General features: G+C 32.4%; 1 pseudogene; it reads right to left on the minus strand.

Moving 5' to 3' along the window:
- Positions 1 to 16,739, minus strand: part of LOC149564978 (uncharacterized) — a 68,660-nt pseudogene extending 51,921 nt beyond the window's left edge.
- Positions 16,740 to 21,277: the final 4,538 nt, after the last annotated feature.

Raw genomic sequence — 21,277 nt, forward strand, 5'->3', positions numbered from 1 at the left:
GAATCCTAGCTAAAGTGGATGGAGGGAGTCAACTAGTATTGTAAAATACAAATTTGGATCAAGGTAGTAATTATACTAATAATAGGAACTTATAGAAAAATATTGGCAATGATTGTGGATGGTTATATGCTTCCTCTAATGATGGTCATGATAATCACAAAGCTATTGTGACATCACATAAGTGTTGACCTTCATTTTGTCCTTGATGACAAGTCATCATTAGGTGACAGGTTGGTTTGGTGAATTGTAAAGTTGTATGACCAAACACTTTTGTTAGCATTTAAGTGGGAAAGATATGTGATGTTTTGAATATATCATTTTAAATGGTGGAAATTATGAGATATATTAAAATGTGATACAAATGTGAAGCCGTGATAATTTTTTTACACAAGCATTACAAAATCATGTAGACTCTATTAATTATTGGCAAATTTGACACAAGGAGAGATTAAAAAGCTAGGACCAGTGGCTCGCCTAACTATCCAATCACCTTGCCGAGTAACAAAATGGAAGAAAACAACAACCAAAAAAATACCAAGGAGAGAAGCAATTTCAAAATACTTTATTAATTCATCAAATTATTTGCATACATGTACAGTTGTAAGGCCTTCAAGTTTATGACCGACAAATAGAACTTCAAAATTCATGATCTAGCTTCAAATTCACTATTCTAGAAATGTTTTCTCTCGAAACTCTAAGCCATTTTCTAACCCATGTCTAAACACCCCTATTTATACTTGCCAAAATTCCTCTTTACTATATTCACTGATATGATTTCCTAATTGGATAACTCTATCTAGTCTTTCACTGCTCTAATTGCTCGTTGTTTGCTCTATTTTCAGACTTCTCCTTCAATTCTTCACATGCACATAAGGATTCTTGTCCTCATCTCTTCTTTCATCTTTGCTCCTTGAAACCTTTGATTCTAGGGTTAGAATCCTCCCTAAATAGAAATTTTGTGAAGGTTCTAGATCTTGATTGATGACTTACTCTTCACCATCTTTTTTTGTTTCTATCCATTTTTTTAATTGGTTGAATTGCATGCCTAGGGATCATCACATTTTGCAATGATGTGTGATCAACATCTTAGCTAGCTCTTCAAATATTAAATGTCATAGAAAAATCAGCCAAAACAATTTACACATGAGTTTGTGCCATTACAAACTCTAATATCAAAATTGAACTACTTAACACTTGAATGCTCTAATGCTTAGTCATGTATAAACCTTTGTGTTGTTACTTGGCTTCTATATAACTATTTTCTCAGGTCTTGATAACTTGTCAACATACTCAGTCTCTATTATATTTCTTAGCTCATTCATCTTCTTAGTCGCTATTGAATACTTGACAATCACTATCCTGCTTGGTATAAGCTTCATGTGCTTGACCTTTACTAGATAACTTGGTTTTAGTGATGACCTTGTAATCTTACCTAGTAAATGACTAAGTTTTTGGACACTAATAGACAACATAGGCTTAGAGATAAACAATTTCTCCATTTGACATTAGTGGCAAAAATACTTTGTCACAAAATCATTTCGTTAAAGAATGAGTACTCCCCCTAAGACCATAATGTGATCCTGTAAAATCTAATATCTAATCTTTGATTTAGATGTTGAATCTTCTTGTCTTTATTCTTTCATATCCTCACATTTCCCTTTTTATTATCTTCATTTCTCATCATATTCATTCTCATTCCCCCTTGATTTTGTCGCTGATGGAAGTTGTGACTATTGGGGTGAGTTGATACTTATCAAAGAATTGTTGATGACTTTCCACAATATTGATATAGCCTTTATTCCATCTCTCCTATGCCTATTCCAAAATTTGAAACAAAATTTTGAGCTCGACAACTAGTTCAATGAATCCTGCAACGTGTGAAAATTTTGTTTCTTTCTTCAATAAATCTCTAGCAATAGAGATTACCTTCTAAATTATCTCGCAATAATTGAAGTTGAATCAATGTTAACTTATGCCTTATCTATGTATCTCTATCCATGAGTTTGGCTTAGCTCTTATGATTGAATGTTAGTTCACTATAAGAGGATGAGCTTGAACTTGCATTATTGTCCAATGTGATAACATTTTCTCTTATATCCTCATGCAATAGCTCTAATGACTATGTAATGTATTCTATAAAGAAATCCATGTCACACAATTTCAAGTGTAAAGAATTGATGGTCTTGAAAAAAAATTCCAACTGTGTGTTGGGTAAAAGCACAAACCTGTGTCACCTTTTTATAAAGAAAAGTGATATCAGAATGTGACAGTTAAACATTAATGACAAAAAAAATGGTATTTGCATTTAAAATATGAAGATGATGTAAATTGATGAAATGTGTAGAATTGTATGAATTTTATGCCTATAATTTTTATTATTTTTTTGACTAAGAATTTATTCATTTTATTTTATTTTAAAGTCCCTTTTTCAACTATAAAAAATATAGGATGTAGTTCCCGTCAAACAAGTATGTGCAAATCATCTTTTTTTGTTATGATTTGAAAATATTTTATAGATGACATGTATAGCTAGTGCACAAAAAAATAAATAATTATTTTTGATGTATATTTTCTTTGTTATAAGCACTCAAATTCAACCTTGTCAGAATCCAACAGTTTTTTCCTCCCATCAAAACTTCCCTATCAAATCTATACCTTGTTGAAAAAAAATTACATATTCATGAAGAGGATTCTCTCCTCTAGTGATATATATATATATATATATTTGATATGATTTACTATTTTTTTTCATTTTTTGAGAGAGCATCTTCTGAAATGTTGAAATATCGACTTATAATATTTTTAGATTATAGCATATTATTACTAATCAAAACACTCAAAAATTTATATAATGATGATATTGAATCTGAAATCTATAAAAGGGTAGTTTTAGTTTTTTTTTAAAATTGAGTTTTGATAGAGAAATGAGATTTGACCAAAACAGGTTTTTGTATCACAAATGGTGACACAGATCTATGCTTTTACCCTGTTAGATGTAGAAATCTTAGCTTGTCTATGTATAGGTTCTTGTGATACTTTCTATAAAACCTTATGCTCCATTCTTCTTTCAGACCCTTGTAACAACTTCTCATTGGTCTCTATGTCATCTGTTTGGATTTTATCAACTAAATATACTAGTTGATCTTTAATTTTATGTTGATTGCTTACATCTATGATTCTAAATGTATATGTAAAAATATCTTTGATAGTATGAAGTACCTGTCTTCTCTTCTGCTCTCTTCTTAGTTCCTTTTTGCCTTATGACTCAACAAGATTTGCAATTCTTGCATCTATTCTAATGTAAGATTATTCTAATCATACTTAAGTAATGTAATTACCTCATCAAGGTTCATTGACTTGTTGTCTTCTTCTTTTGCATTAGTCATATCCTACGATCTTGAGGGTGCATCATTGGGTAGTAACAATTGCAATTGTTTCCCCTTTTCACTTGACCTCACCTTTGGCTGTTGCACTGGTGTATAAATCACCTATTGCATAGGTATCGCATTTTTTGATTTTATAGCCTTTGCACTTGCCAGTTGATTGATAATTTGAGTAGCCTCTTTCTCTTTATGTGTGACTTCTCCCTCTACCAATTGAGTGCATGAATCTTTATCAAAATTTGTATCCTTTTGCAAAATTGGCATACAATTTAATGGTGTATATACAATTACAAATTCCTTACCAAGTTTCTCAACACTTGTAGCCACTGTAGCTGATGTGACAGTAACATAATTAGACTTATTGACTTCAAGATTTGGATATTCAACTATCTGTAACAAACTTGGATTAGTATAGAGTTTGCTTGAGTCTTTCATTAAACCTTGAATTTCTTCTTCTGTCAGTATATTTGGATTGTGTGGAGGGGTGTCAGTTCCATCTTCAATTGTTATAGTGTCTTTTATCTCATACTTACTGAGCAATTGTTGAGTCTCCTCTATTAGCTTGGCCATTTCTTTCTTGTATTCATCTTCTAATTCAATAGCATCTTGACATTCCCTTACCTCTATAGATGGAGTAAGAAATCCAAATTCATCTTTCCATACTCTAATGCTATCTTGCTCAACTTCATGAGCTTTATTTTTCAAAACTTTATATGTCCTATCCCTTGGCATAAACTTCTTAACAAAATCTTTAAGGGCTATAGACATATGCATCTTTCCTAAATATGGCATAACTTGTTCCAATGTTGTTTCTCTTATTTTCTTTTCAGTGGAAAATTCCAATTTCCACTTGACATCCACTCTTTTGTGCAACCCCACTAGAAATCTAGTTCTTGATTCTAGGTGTGTGCACCTAAACTTGATCATCATATCAATCATTGCACTTTCAAGCTTAACTTGATCATCAATGTTCAAAGAATCATATTGAATGTCTTTGAATCTCATTATGCTTTCAGATTCTATCAATTTTACACATACTTGATCCATAGTCATTTGATGGAGTCTCTTACCTACTTGAAGTTTGGTAGTCTCATCAGACTCAATCTTTTCTTTATCATTCTCCTCCTCTTATGCAATGGTCAAATTTATCCTCGGCTTTACTTGATCTTCTTCCAGTTTCCTCTTTTTTGATGGACTTCCTATTAAAAATTTGGCAATAGGTTGTGCTAACCTTGTTTTGGTGATGATCAACTTGTTGTTTGGATTTTGTGGTGTCATCATATGTTGCATGTCCTTCTTTAGATCAACTTGCACTTTAGGTTCTATTATAACAACATTCTTCTATTTGGTGGCCTTGGCTTGACAACAAAAATCTCTTTTCCTTAGCCTTCCTCATCCTCTATGGGTTGTCCACACCCTTCTCCTTATTCCTTCTTTCTAGCTTCATCAATATTCCTTTTCCTTTGGTTTCCTACCTTAGGTGTGCCAAATCTAGTAGTCAGCTCAAAAATAATAGTCTTGTATGTGCCAAATTTCTTGACACTAGCATCAATATCTTCTACTAAGAGTGTAGTCACTATTGCAGTTACATCATCAACATTTACTTCATAGGGCATTGATCTTAGCCATGCTACCCTCAGTAATACTACCTGTGAATATACAAAGTCTATGTCCATAATAAAACATCTATCCACAACTCACAAGTACATTTTGGGGTCATTTTTGACCTAAATTTTTGATGGCAAGCCAATTTGTCTTGTGAAATTATTTTTTCTAAAAAAATGATCTCGATAACATCAAAATTTTGAAGGTAGTTAAGTTGAGCGTCAAAATTTTGATGTTATCAAGGATATTAACAAAAAAAGAAAGAAAGTGAAACTTCATTTTTTTACATGGCAAAGTGCAGGTGTGTAGGAGGGAGGCTTGAAGAAGAGTTTTATAGTGACACATAAAGGTGAGGGTTTTCTAAAAAATCTGATAGTTCTCTAGCTGAGACAAGTAGGTGCATTTTTTTTAAAAAGAAACCTTACTTTTTCCATTGTTGGAGTTTATGTACTATCAGATTAGGAAGATATTACATTTGTTTCATTTCCTATTCCACCGTGGTGGCCATATTTGGGTTTTGGTCAAGCATTTATCATGTGGTGGTGAGTTTTGTGCTATGAGCATTTTATCCATGTCATTTTGTCAAAATGTTGGATGGAAAGAATTAGAAAATACCCTGATGCACAATGGCCTACAAATCTCCACTAACATATTTGATAAGAGGCTACATTAGGTTCCATTAATTCATTTTCAAGAGAATAATGAACTAGAACTTCAAAAACTTGATAGATTCATTGTGCAAAAATATATGGATATCTGGTAGCCAACAACTATCAACCAACCATTTTCTCCTATTTATAATTTTAATTTACCCTTAAGAGATTGAAAATAGTTTTAAGATACAATTATCTATTATCTTTGGAAAAAAAACCATTTGAATTGCAACAGATTTAGGAATGAAGTACTTTTTGCACCTCCTCTCTATTTAGATAAGTCATTATCTTATCTCTAATGCAAAGATCAATTTCATTTATTTTTTGCAAATTTTGATGAGAAATAGTAACCAACCAAATTGAGGTGAAAAAATAGTGTCAAACAAAATATATGTTAAAATGCCTAATTAGGTTAGGTGCATTTAGATTATTTATGAATCTTCCCCTTATCTCTTGATGGCATTTCCTGAGTTGAAATGTCAGCTAAGTATTCACCTAATGTGACATCATGTATATCCACTACATCTCCTATATTAGTTTTTATATTGTTGTTCATGCCATTACAAGCTTTTGACCATTTATCATGGTAGTATTCATTCAAATATCCTGAGTTGTTACACACAATTTGATTCATTAAGTATGAGCTATCTAATATTAAACCATGTGACCACAAGTATTCTCCATTGTCTACACTTATCTCCAAATCTAGAAGGGGATTCCCTATTTTCAAACATCAATTTTAGAGTCCATGATATCAGTTTTACATAAAGTTGCATGCATATAGGTATAATTGAAAAAAACTAGATGAATGATTCTATAGCTTCATAGATTCTTAAGAAAACTACTAGTGTAACCTTCCTTTTAAGTGCCAAATGGATTATCTAAGCTCATGACTGATGGGTTCTTAAAATGCACCACTCATGGTAGATGGTTCATTTATGTAATTCATGTTCATAGGTGATGTATTCTTATGAATGACTAGTTATATGAATCATCTAATCTCAAAGAAAGATACCTAATTATAATGTATTACACAAATTAGACCTTATTAGTAAGGCCATGTAGCTCAGAATGCTTGGATATATACAATGAAAGAAGATAGGTGCATACAAGCAAAGCTCTCTCCTAGTAAGTAAATGTCTACATCTTTTAGCTTAGGAAAATTCTCCAACCAACCAATAAGGAAATTCAAATTGTTTTGAGCTATAACATGATACATGTCATTGATTTGTTTTAAGCATATTTTTACAATCAGTACTATCATACTACTACTAGGTATGTAATCAAAACATGTAGTATAATAGCAAGGTGAAAATCACCCATACTAGATTGTGTCTCATTGGAATTATTGCCTGCAATAGTATTGGAATATGAGAATCCCAATCTAGCAGGACTCTCTACATACAACATGTTTCATTCTGCCCACAAAAAAATTTATATATCAGCTACAAGATTCTTGCTAGGAGAATAGAAGGTAAATGCAAATAATTTTCAATGTCACCACCAAAAGGCTAGACATAATAGTTATGCATTGAACCATGCCAATTTCTTTTGCATCTTTATTATATGTGAATGTTTTAATTGATTGAACCTATTAGATTTGAGAGATTGGTTCTAATTTGGATGCTTCCTCAATTGTATTTCTAACATCAAGTATAAATCCCTATAACCAACCATTTATTTTGAAGAAAAACCTTACAATATGCTATACATAACCTTGATTATTATAGGCTATGGAACTTGCCTACACATTGGAACCATGAACTTTCAATTTACAATTCAAGCGTAAACATCAGAATCATGATTTCCAAAATGAAAATTCTATAGAAATGCATGAAAGACAACTTTGAAAAAGAAAAATTCAATGAAATTTATTCAAAACCCTATTAAGGAGCAAGTGACCTACAGATACTATTGTGTTACTTCTTTGATACCTTTGACACTTTTACTTTTACATGTATGATAAGGTGTGGACAAGATTTTGAATAATGTCTACACCAAACTCTTTTTCATCAAGTAGCACATGGTAATGTGTACGTTTGCATGTCCCCTACAATCAAATCATCAAATGAGAGATTCTCTCATCTTAAGAAACAAAAAAAAACCTTTCTTATATAGGCATCAACAAGAGTAAGAATTTTATATGTGTATATGTATGTATATGTTATGGTGGGATGAGGACTGAATCAGAAAGAGTAAGGATTTTCCCACCAAAAGAATTTCTATTTCATTCCAAATTTGTACAGTACTATTCCAACCCCATACTAGGTTGAAGATAATCAATTTATAGGTCACAACTCTTGGCCTTACAACTTCATCCTTCCATGTTTGATCAAAATAATGATCTAACTATTACAATTCCAGATTGCAAGAAAAATTGCAAAATCAATGCCAATCTTTATAATGTATAATTCATTTGATTTGTTTTGATTCCATATATACCAAAGAGATAGTAATATTTAATTATTATCAATTATATACAACATACTACTAATGCTTGTGTGTTTATATTTGTTATAATTTTATAGCTTAAATATTTACTTCTGAAGAAAGTCCACGCCTAAAAATATGGACCCAGAACAAAATAAGGTGACAATTTATAGATTTTAGTCTCAATTCAAAACAAATGGTAATGGAACATGTTATTGTGCTTGCAAAAAATCAAAGGGCTTAAGGAATCAAAGAATTCTAATCACAATAGCTAAGAGACTTGTAGGCAACATGATCACATTGAAGGAGGAAAGGATTATCATCCTTTGGTTAATGTGAATTTTGAACTAGTAGAACATGGAGGTGAGAATATCAAAGAAGAAGGTAATTATCCCATGGAATAAGATGATCATGAGGTAGAGAGCACAATTGAAAATGTTGGTATTGGTGTAACTAATAATAAACTAGAGAATAGGATTGAAGAAGATGTTACTGGCACAACTGATGAAGATGATGATAGTCATGCATCTAATGATGATGATGAAGATAACCTTGATATTCTTGTAATTGAAAAGGTATATGATCCCTTTTACCAAGGATCCCAAACAACACTTCTTTCTGTTGTATTATTACTGGTAAACTTCAAGGTTGTGAATGGTATATCCAATTTAGCAATGTCATGTATGGTAAGTTATAGTTTCATTTTTTTCATCTTCTATGTTAGTCTACCATTAATGTTCTATATATTAATATCAATTTTTTTCCATAGCTTGATAGGTGAGTGTTTCAAATATTCTACATCACTCTTACTGGGAATTATCAACCATTAGGAAAGATATTGGAATGGAGTATCAAACAATACATACATGTCCCAATGATCATATTATATATCATAAACAACATGAATTTTCAAAAAAAATGCCCTAATTGTCATATAGTAGATATTGATTAGATAAAATAACAAAAAATGGGCCTCACAATGTTCTTCAGTACATTCCCATTATTCCACATCTGCAACGATTATTTAGGTGTACTAGCTTGGCAAAATTTATGGATTACCATGCATGCAATAGAAGTCAAGATGACATTATGTGAATTCCTATGGATGGTTCTGCATTTAAGGACATAGAAGATAGGTGGCCAATATTTAAATAAGAACCTAATAATTTGAAGCTTTCATTAGTACCAGGCAGTGTCAATCCATTTGGAAAGATGAGATTTGTTTACTCAGTCTGGCTTGTTTTTGTTATTAACAATAACTTTCCTCCTTGGATGTCTATAAAGAGGGAGCACATAATGTTAGAAATGATTGTACCAGGTATTTTTCCATTTAGTATCAAAATGGTCGTAATACTTATGTTTTGTTAATGTTCATTCAACTAGGTAAGTACCAAGTGAAAGATATGAAAGTATATATTGAACCCTTGCTTGATGAGTTGTTGGAGTTATGGAATGGGGTCACTATGTATGAGATCTCTAGACTAATTGGTGAAAGGCAATTTCAATTCTGTGCAATTCTTATATGGACTATACATGATGCCCCTAGACTAACACATTTTAGTGGTATGTAAAACTATTAACAAATATTTTTCACTGTATGTTTAAGTTTCATGTGATAATTGTAAATATGAATCTTATAGTACACGTGTAATCCAATTATACACAATCTTGTAGGTCTTTAGAAAAAGGGAAAATTTTCATGTCCAATTTGAGGTTCAAAGATGAAATCTTGCCATTCAAAAAGTTTAGAAAAGTAGGTGTTCAATGAGCATGGACACTTTCTCCACAAAAATCGTAAGTATCCAATTGCCAAAAAACATCTTTTCAATGGGAAAGAAGAGACAACATCAAAGTCACGAAGAATGACACCTCACATGTGGAAGTTAAAATACAATAGAATGAATCATCGAGGTAATATCATTCTATCTGATGCAGGTTTTTGTATGAAATTTAAATTTAGATACTATCTCTTTTTACTAATGATATAATTGATATTCGTGAAGGTTGTCAAGGCATCGATGAGAAACTTCTAAAAGGACTTAAAAGCTATCCTAGACAATTTAGTAGGTTGTCGTACTACAACCACCTTCCAATCATGCATTTATTTGATGCTATGCATATTGGAAAGAATTTAACAGACACTATGGAAAATATTGGATGGAAAGCATGACAAACAAAAATTGGTCAAAATTTGCAATGACAGTGATGAATACAATCATGCATTGAAGTTTTTTGTTGAATCAAATAGAGATGGAAACTAGATTAATATGAGCACCATTCCTTGGTTATTAATGCAACAACAAATTTATGCCATTAAAAAAAAAAAATCCCCATAGGATTTGCTACAAACATAAGCAGTCTCATATCAAAGAAAGGTGATTTTGGTTCAGAGTTGAAAATACATGATTGGCATACCTTCATGAAGGTAAGTCATGTTCTTCTCTATTTACAAAAAAATTGTAAAACATCACACATTTTTGATTGTTCTATTTTATGATATATTGAAAAGATCATTTTATTATTACTGTAGTACATTCTACCTCTATCTCTCCCACACAACTTTAACAACATGAGTGTCAAACATGTTATATATGATCTTGGGAAATACATGAGGTTAGAAGTGCTATTTGTTAGATTTTTTGTATACAAGTGTTATCAGTCTTGTTAATATATTTCTACATGATCAATATCTTCTAGGTGGTTGTCATCTAAAGAAATTGATAAAAAAGCCATAAATAAATGGAAGAGAAAAATTTATTAGCTTTTGTGATTCTTTCAATTGTTCTACATCCTCCTCATTGGTGTTTCTTTTGCTGGATGCATATTTGATCTTTCTCTTCTTATTCTTTGGCTTCACCTCTTCAGTGTCCTTTATCATTAGCTTGGTCTTGAAAGTAGATTCAAGGTTCTCAGGTTTGTAGTTATCAAAGTTAGATAACTCAAATGCAGTAACCCTACCTACTATTCCTTCAAGAGAGAGCTTGATCCTTGGTACACATCTCAATTCTTGTATGGCTAATACTCTATTATCATAAATGGGGAGCAGAGTTCTCAAGACTTTTCTATTGATAGTTTAGTCATCTAGAGTACCATTAGCACTTTTTAGTGCACTCACTACCTCTTTTATCCTAGAGGCATATTGGGCAATATTCTTACCTTCCTCCATTCTCATTTCATCAAATTTTACTCTGAGGATTTCTCTTTTTTTCTCTTTTGACATTCTCATCTCCTCCATAGATATTTGACAAGGCTACCCACATCTAGTGTGCATATTTGCATCTTTTGATGTCATCAAACTTGACATAACTAAGGGTAGAGGCTATCTCTATCATAGCCTAATTGTGCTCCTTCTTTTTCTTCATATCTTTGGCAGTACGAACACCAAGTGGATCAACATGTTCTACCATGATTGTTGTTTGCGCACGATCACCTATAGATCCAAGGTACAACTTTATCAAACTTTTCCATGTTGCAAAGTTATCTCTATTGAGCTTGGGAGCTTCTCTTTTAGTCATCTTGATCTTTCCTAATTCTAGTACCTTAAAACCAAATCAGAAGATGGCTTTGATACCATTTGTTAGAAATGTATTAGAATAACTAAGAGGGGGGTGGGGAGGTGAATCAGTTATTCAAGGTCCAAAATTAACTAATCAATTTTTTTACTAACTATAGTGAGCCCATTGAAACTACCATACATCCAACCTTAAACCTTAAGCTTGGTTAGAGGACTTTAGAACATTCAAGTTGGAATGTCACCATGTTAAAGTATTTCTCAATGGCTGGTAGGCCAACCTAAGTCTATAGGATTTTTCCTCAACTAATACAATTGTAAGAGAGTAACAATTAAGGGCTTTTGACATGATACAACTTACAACTTAACCTCGTAGATTTCAAATCACCATTTACCTTATGAATTTGCTTGGTTTTCTATCTGTATAGCTCTAATAACTTGTCCACCCTTCAATCTTTGTCTCCTTAAGTCTTCATTCTCATTGTGCTAATCCAATCTCCTCTCTATGGTCACTTAATTGAATAAGAGTCTTTGTGCTCTATTCTTTCTCACTGTGTCTTCTTCTTGACACTTTACACTCTAGTAGCATCACACACTTACCACGTTTTGCTACACTTTAATCATCTAACCTATAAATTCTTAAGTAGAAGTTTGGAATACATTTCTCATTTAGTTCTTCCTACTCATAATTGGATTTGAATTTATTTGGAAAGATATGTTGTAGCTTTCCCTCCAATTTGTTTCTTCTAGAAACGTCATGTGAAATCCACCTGTATTTTCCTAAAAATAGTTAATATGAAATTCTATGACACTAGCTCATCGTCCTTATCTTCCACTTGGTTCACAAAGTTTAATGTAACAACCTTATTGGCTAAGATCTAGTGAATCTTTGACTTTTCAAATAATGCAGTGGCTCAACACTATTGAAATACTGGTGCTTGGCACATACTGTGTTAATTAGCACCTTCTATGAATTCACTTAGCATCTATTGAATTTTATTGATGCTCAACACATACTACATTTTCTTTGCTTGGCACCTGAAGTTTGCTCGACTCCAACTGATTGCTTGGCACCTAAACACTTTTACTCAGCACACACTAGGTTTGGCATTTGCTTGGCATTGACTGAAAAATTTGCTTGGCATGAACTAACTTTCTTGTCATCCACTAATGAATTTAGTCAAGCTTTGCAGAAATCCTTGTTACAACTTATTCTTCTAATGTTTCTAAGTGTGACCAACCTCTGTATCTTCAAGTATATTAACAATACATCATTTTACCAATGTCTCAGCTAATCCTTATACTTCATTACAACATCATTCCTCAACCTTTCCCTTAGGTGCTTTAGTTACATCTAATTGATGAACTCCTGCTCATTAATCAACTAAGCGATAGTACTTGGATCATACAAGCAATTGTCATTCTAGAAAATAGTAGGTTTGACATTAGTGAATAAACAATGATTGAAAACATTCATGAACTTCATTATTCTTGAACAATGATCTTTTTGATTATATTCCAAATTTTTTTTCCATTTAATAGCATGACTATGTGTTCAGGCTTTTTATTATCAATTTGTAAGGACCAAAGAGTGGTGATGGTTCCAATGTTGTGAATGTTGATAATGTATTAATGGTATTTCCTTACTATCAATGACTAGAGTGGAGTGATCACCTAACTCACGACCTCTCATTCTTGAACTATATTAGTTACATTTTGGAATGTTGAATAACATTGAAAAAATAGGTTGAACTTAGTTACTCTCTCCTCTACTCACTATTATCAAGAGTTGAGATTCATGTGATTGAATTATAGACATGTTTACTTCAAACAAAAATATTAACTATCACCATATTGTTCTTGTATGATATATATTGGGGTTAGGAGTGAATGCAAATTTTTTTGAAACCTAAATGCATAGTGAGAATGTGGTTGAAATTTAGTCACAATACATCCTTACCACAAGTAGCTCTATTTTTTATTCAATGATTAACCTTATTTCATAGTTCAAGAACATATATTAGAAAGAACTCTATGCTAGAAGGCATTGTAGAGTGTATGCATTGAGATCTATTGCAAAAATTTGTGGGCTATAGCTTTGAAATGCATTGACATTGAATACTTTAATGGTAACAATATATGATAATGTCTATGATAGGGCATCATGATCAAATCTAGATTTGTGTTATAATGTATCTTAAAATCCATGGTTCATTGTGATTTCAAATGAGTGTATTAAGGAAATTTTTGTAGTTTTATGGTTTCTTTTGCCCAAATCCATGACTATGTATTAAATAGAAATAAGAAAACAACACTAAGGAAAACCTATAATTAGGTAAGGGTAGCTAATTAAAAAGATATGTGTACTTTGTCTTACTACCTATTAGTGTTTTGTATTTCGTACTACTAAATTTACTTGGCCAAGCATGTTTATGCATATGTTTGAAATGCATGGTTAATGTTTTATTTATTCTTCCCACATCTATGTTTAGTTTCTACTTAGGCACATGCTTTCATAGTAGATTATTCACATCATTACACCAAACCCATCTGATCAATCTATCCCAAGTTGCTAGGTTCCTCAAATAGGGTTGGGGAGTTGTTCGTGTTAGCATGAACCTTTGGGGAGATAACCATTCTCTGGTTGGGTAGTAGAAACTCTTGGGCTACACTCTCATCTTGTGATAAGGGCTTCTAAGATAGGGATTCATATAGATGGATAGAGCTCTAATAGCATATTAATCTTATGTATTTTGTTATTTCATGATCTTTTACCCATGTAATGTACTCATTGTGTAATGTTCAATATGCAGGTTAACATTTTTGTATAGTGATTTTTGATGTATGAAAAAATTGATATAAGTATATTTTGTATACATTTTATTTTAATGAAGATGAAATGAAATTGAACTTCTTAGATATATTATTTATTTATTTAGTCATGTGATGACAAGTTGTGCTTGACAGTTTGGTCAATACTTGACATTTGAGATGTAAATGTTATTATATTTGTATGTTGTGACATGTAGCTTGAAATATTACATTATTTATTTATTTATTTATGGAAAAGTAAATTAATTTTATTGGCTCAACAAACATATTGTAGTTTAGAAACTAGATTCAATTTTCTAGAGATTCTTTTCTCTCAACTTTTTGATATAAAGTTAAGAACAAGTAGAAAATTGCACGTCGAGTTGACATAACTCTAATTTTTTGATTTTTTATTGCAACTTAATAGAATAGTTTGGTTGAACATGATCCTACACATACCCTCCTATGGAAACATATTTCCTTGTCTAAAATGTTACAAGAAAATGAAGGGCAATATAGGCCATTTTTAGCTAGTTAGAGAAGCATTCATTTGGTAGGAGAATGCAATGGTTGAGAAGAAGATACAACATGGTGAGATATCATGGGAGAATTCCCTACAACATTTCCATAAGAGGTGGTTTCCTATGTTGTTTTGTGATAAAAAGGTAGTGGAGCTCTACAAGTTGATATAAAGAGTTATGATAGTTACTAAGTACCATGAGTAATTCTTCCATTTGGTCAAGTATGTACCTCAATATCAGAATGACAAGTTTTTAAGGACTCATCAAATTTTTATGGGATTGTATCAAGAGATCTACAACAAGGTAGAGATGCATGAGCCAAAATCTATAGATTTTGTACTTAGGAAAGCTCTTAAAGAAGAATAGAGGCTAAATGATGTAGCCCCAGTGAAGTCATATAACAACCATGGTTTGAAAAGGAAATTTGAAGATGATAAAGAAGAAAGTCATGAGTGTTCACTAAATTAGAATAGAAGTGAGGAAATTTGACAAAATTCGATAAGGAATTCCAACCAAAATTCTTAGAATGAGAATTGGCATTATGATAGGAACATGAATAGTAGAGTTAGACCTGGGGGATGGTAGGGAAGTCACGATGGTTTTTTCATGTGTGGGCGCAATCATTTTGCTTTATTTTTTTGCAACATTTATATTATGGAGAAGGGAAGAAGACATAAATAGATGGTCTAGGATTCTGGGACAATGAACACAGAGCATATTTGAATTGATGATTAGAATTCTTGTGAGAATACAAAGGCGCACATTGATCTTCTCTTATATGTTTTTAGTAGATATTTTGTATTTTCATACATGCATATAAATTTGTATGTGTGATGAGAATTTTTTTTGTTGTGGTTGTTCTTGTGACATTGGGATGATATCTTTCCCTAGTGGGAAAGGGCATCTCAACCCACTTAGTGTGATTCCTTTTTTGTAAGAAGTCATCAATGTACTTTGAATCAATCAACTAGGTCAATGGACCTGAATTAGAATTTTGCATGTTGTTAGCATGAAATCAATATGTGATATGTTGTCTAAGGTAGACTCTAGTCAAAGTGTATTTTGACTATGTGAGTGTATGATTTGATATTCATGAGTACTTCTTTTTGTCTTATATTTTTTTCTATAAGAGAGAATACTTGATCTGTCTTTGTCTTAAGAAAGGAGATGTGTTCTATATATAATAGAGAACACAAGTATTTTTTTTTTTCTTGGACTTGTTATGTTGATGTGTGATTGATTGTGACCATTATGTTTTTTCCATTTATCATGTTAGATTGATACATAATAATAATGATGGTTTTCTACTTAAATGATGCATTATGTTGTATTTAAGTACTTTATGGTGTCATTATATTTAATGATGATTTGATATGGGACAATGTTATAATTGATGCATATATTATGATGTTATGTTATGTTTATCACTTTTGATAATTTCGTGACCTTGATTAGGGTGGTATATTATGTTTTTGATTAAGTAAAATAGGTTTTACAGGTATCCTAAAACCCAAAATTTTTTACAACATATTTGAAATAAAAATATAAAATAAAGTCCAACTACCATGCATCTGCTTTAAAAAACCAAAATCCAACAGTAGGCCTATGACCAGGAGACAAAAAGAAAACTACCCTATAAAGAGATAAAACAAAAAGAGGACACTAACAATTAATTCTCCTTATCAAGAACATGCAAGATCTTTGTAGCTTCATTGGCCTTTTTGTTGTCCACTCCCTCTTGGTCCTGGTTCTGGATGTTTGCCTGATCTGTGGTCTCTTTCAAAACATCCTTAGCCTGCCCAATGTCCAAGCTAGCCTTCTCCATCATATCCCCACCAAATCAACCACTCATCAAAGATTCCCCCAGACTGCTAATATTCTTGTTTAAGGTATTCCATGTAGCAATCATTTGATTAGTCAAATTATGATGGGTGGATTCCAACCTTTGGACTTTTTGTTCAACTATGGTGATTCTATCCTCCTGGTCTACATTGTGTCCCTAGACACTATTGTGGCATTGGCTTCCATATTGGTCTCTCTTCTCTTCATTGTGCCCCTAGTCATTGCTATTTTTCTGGTTTCCTTCTTGACTTTTTTTTTCCTTAATGTCTTCAATTTCATGAAATAACCATTTGATAGATCAAAAATTATCTATCATGTTGTTCTTTGCATTATTTAGAATGTTAAACCCAATTTACTAGACACTATTAGAGATTACAACTAGAGCAGGATCAATCAGATTATCAAAGTGGGCTTTGCCATCTTTTAATTCCATCACCTGGATATTCATCATCTCCTTGACAATCCCCAATTTTCCAATGTTCATGTTAAATTCCTCCACACCCTCCTCATGTTCTTTATTATCCCCTCCCTACTTTTTTCCAATATAATTTCTATCATCTCCTTAGGTAGAGAAATAGTAGGGCTAAAGCCAGGGGTCTCTGGAATTAGGACATTAGTTTCTTCCTACAATGAGGCCTCATCACCTTTTCTTTTCTGGGGTTCCCTGACATGTCAGCTAAAAACTCCTCCTCCTTTTCACTTTCCCTCCCCTTCACCTCCTACTTCACATTTTCCTCCCCCTTCTCCTCTTCCTCTGATTTTGTGTCCTCTTCTTCATCAACATCCTCCTCCTCCTCCTGAGGTTCAGACTTGGTTTGAATTGGGGGAAGGCTTCCAGGGATCTTTCTACAGGGAATGCAAGTAGAAGGGGTGACATTCCTTTCTTCCTTAAGGGTTTTACCTTTAAAGCAAGTATTATTCTTGTCATCAGATTTTATACTATGCACTTCCTTATAGTCTAAACTCCTAGTTTCCTCAGATGCACACCAAGTATCACCAAGGGATTTTCTGCTTGTTTGAGTCCTCAGATACTCATAGACAAGGAGGAGTAATCCTTCATGGAGGGACAAATTTGTGATAGGTTTCCTCTTAAGACCCTCTATACCCTTGTTCATGGAGGTAAAATGATACTCAAAAATATGTGTCACATCCAGGCATGAGTCTAATACTTATATCTTGAATATTATTAAAAAATATTATCATTTGATTTTGATTGAGGTGGTAAGACATATGTTTCCTTCTTATTTTTGTTCTAAAATATTTGTAATATTGCATTAAAATTCAAAATTTTGACCAATTAGTTTTTATTTTTTTGAAATAAGTCCTAGCAATTTAGAAACTAGATTCAATTCACTAGATATTATTTTCTCTCAACTTTTTGATATAAAATTAATAAAAAGTAGAAAATTGCATGTCAAGTTGACATAACTCTGATTTTCTAATTTATTATTGCCAGTTAAGAGCATAGTTTGGTTGACCATGATCCTACACATACACATTTTCCCCTTGTCCAAGTCTTTCGATACTCATAGACAAGGAGGAGTAATCCTTCGTGAAGGGCTAGATTTGCAGTGGGTTTCCTCTTAAAACCCACTATACCCTTTCTCATGGAGGTTAAAAGATACTTAAAAATATGTGTCACATCCAGGCATGAGTCTAATACTTATATCTATATTATTTAAAAATATTATCATTTGATTTTGATTGAGGTGGTCAGACATACGTCTCCTTCTTATTTTTGTCTTGAAATATTTGTAATATTGCATTAAAATTCAAAATTTTGGCCAATCAGTTTTTTATTTTTTTGAGATAAGTCCTAGTAGTATAGAAATTAGATTCAATTTGCTAGAGATTCTTTTCTCTCAACTTTTTGATATAAAGTTAATAAAAAGTAGAAAATTGGACATCAAGTTGACATAACTTTGATTTTATAATTTTTTATTGCCACTTAAGAGCATAGTTTGGTTGACCATGATCTTCCACATACCCTCCTATGGAAACATATTTCCTTGTCTAAAATGTTACAAGAAAATTGAGGGCAATGTAGGCCATTTTTAGCTAGTTAGAGACACATTGATTTGGTAGGAGAATGCAATGGTTGAGAAGAAGATAAAACATGGTGAGATATCATGGGAGGATTTCCTACAACCTTTCCATAAGAGGTGTCTTCATATGTTGTTTTGTGATAAGAAGGTAGTGGAGTTCTACAAGTTGATATAGAGAGTTATGATAGTTACTAAGTACCATGATCAATTCTTCCATTTGGTCAAGTATGTACCTCAATATCATAATGACAAGTTTTCAAGGACCCATCAAATTTTTATGGGATTGCATCTAGAGATCTACAACAAGGTAGAGATACATGAGCCAAAATATATAGATTTTGTACTTAGGAAAGCTCTTAAAGAGGAATAGAGGCTAAATGATGCAGCCCCAGTGAAGTCATATAACAACCATGGATTGAAAAGGAAATTTGAAGAGGATAAAGAAGAAAGTGGTGAGTGTTCACTACATTAGAATGGAAGTGAGGAAAATTGACAAATTTCGGTAAGGAATTTCAACCAAAATTCATAAAATGAGAATTGGTATTATAATAGGAACATGAATAGTAGAGTTAGACCTAAGGGATGGTAGGGACCTCATGATGGTTTTAACATGTGTGGGGTAATCATTTTGCTTTATTTTTTTGCAACATTCATATTATGGAGAAGGGAAGAAGACATAAATAGATGGTCTAGGATTTGGGGACAATGAACATAGAGCCTATAAGCATTGATGATTAGCATTCTTGTGAGAATACGAAGGTGCACATTCATCTTCTCTTATATGTTTTTAGCAGATATTTTGTATTTTAATATGTGCATATAAATCTATAGGTGTGATAAGAATTTTTGTTGTTGTTGTTGTTGTTCTTGTGACATTAGGATGATCTTTTTCCCTAGTGGGAAAGGACATCTCAACCCACTTATCATGATTCCTTTTTTGTAAGAAGCCATCAATGTACTTTGAATCGATTAACTAGGTGGATAGACCTTGATTGGAATTTTACATCTTGTTAGAGCAAAGTCAATATGTGATATGTTGTATAAGGTAGACTCTAGCCGAAGTGTATTTTGACTATGTGAGTATATCATTTGATATTCACAAGTCCTTCTTTTTGCCTTATATTTGTTCTATAAGAGAGAATACTTGATCTATCTTTGTCTTAAGAAAGGAGTTGTGTTCTATCTATAAGAGAGAAGACAAGTCTTTCTTTTTCTCTTAGACTTGTTATGTTGATGCGTGACTGATTATGACCACTATATCTTTTTCATTTACCATGTTAGATTGATACATAATAATAATGATGGTTTTCTACTTAAATGATGCATAATGTTGTATTTAATTACTTTATGGTGTCATTATATTTAATGATGATTTGATATGGGACAATGTTATAATTGATGCATATATTATGATGTTATTTTATGTTTATCACTTTTGATAATTTTGTGACCTTGATTAGGGTGGTATATTATGTTTTTGATTAAGTAAAATAGGTTTTACAAGTATCTTGAAACCCAAAAGTTTTTACAACATATCTAAAATATAAATATAAAATAAAGTCTAGCAACCATGCATTTTCTTTAAAATGTGAAAATCTAAGAATAGGCTCGTGGCTAAGAGACAAAAAGACAACTACCCTATAAAGAGATGAAAGAAAAAGAGGACACTACCTATTAATTCTCCTTATCAAGAACCTGCAGGGTCTCTATAGCTTCATTGGCCTTCCGATTGTCTGCTCCCTCCTGGTCCTTGTTCTAGATGTTTGCCTGATCTCTGGTCTCTTTTAGATCATCCTTAGCCTGCCTAATATCCAAGCTAGCCTTTTCCATCATGTCCCCACAAAATCTAGCACTCATCAAAGATTCCCATTAACTGAAAATATTCTTGTTCAAGGTTTCAATGTAGCAATCATTTGATTAGTCAGATTCTAAAAGTGGATTCCAACCTTTGGACTTTTTGTTCAACCTTGGTGATTTTGTCCTCCTGATTTGCATTGTGTGCCTAGAAACTGATGTGTCATTGGCTTCCATCCTGGTTTCTCTTCTCTTCATTGTACCCCTAGTCACTATCATTTTTCTAGTATCCTTCCTGGCTTTTTTTTCCCTTAATGTCTTCAGTTTCATGAAACAACCATTTGATAGACTAACAATTGTCTATCATGTTATTATTTGCATTGTTTAGAAGGTTAAACCCAATTTCCTGTGCACTATCAGAGATTACGACCAGAGCAAGATCAATGAGATCATCAAAGTGGGATTTTCCATCTTTGTCTTCCTTCACCTAGATATTCATCAACTCCTTTACAATCCCCAATTTTGTGGTGTTCATGTTAAAATTCCTCCACACCCTCCTCATGCTCTTCATTATCACCTCCCCACTTTTTTCCACTAGAATTTCTATCATCTCCTCAGATGGAGAAATAGCAGGGCTAGGGCTAGGGGTCTCTAGGATATGGCCATTGGTTTCTTCTTGTAG

Source organism: Cupressus sempervirens, chromosome 3 (assembly GCF_028749045.1).
Source record: "Cupressus sempervirens isolate cs-2001-9-10 chromosome 3, ASM2874904v1, whole genome shotgun sequence".
Taxonomy (NCBI): Eukaryota; Viridiplantae; Streptophyta; class Pinopsida; order Cupressales; family Cupressaceae; genus Cupressus; species Cupressus sempervirens.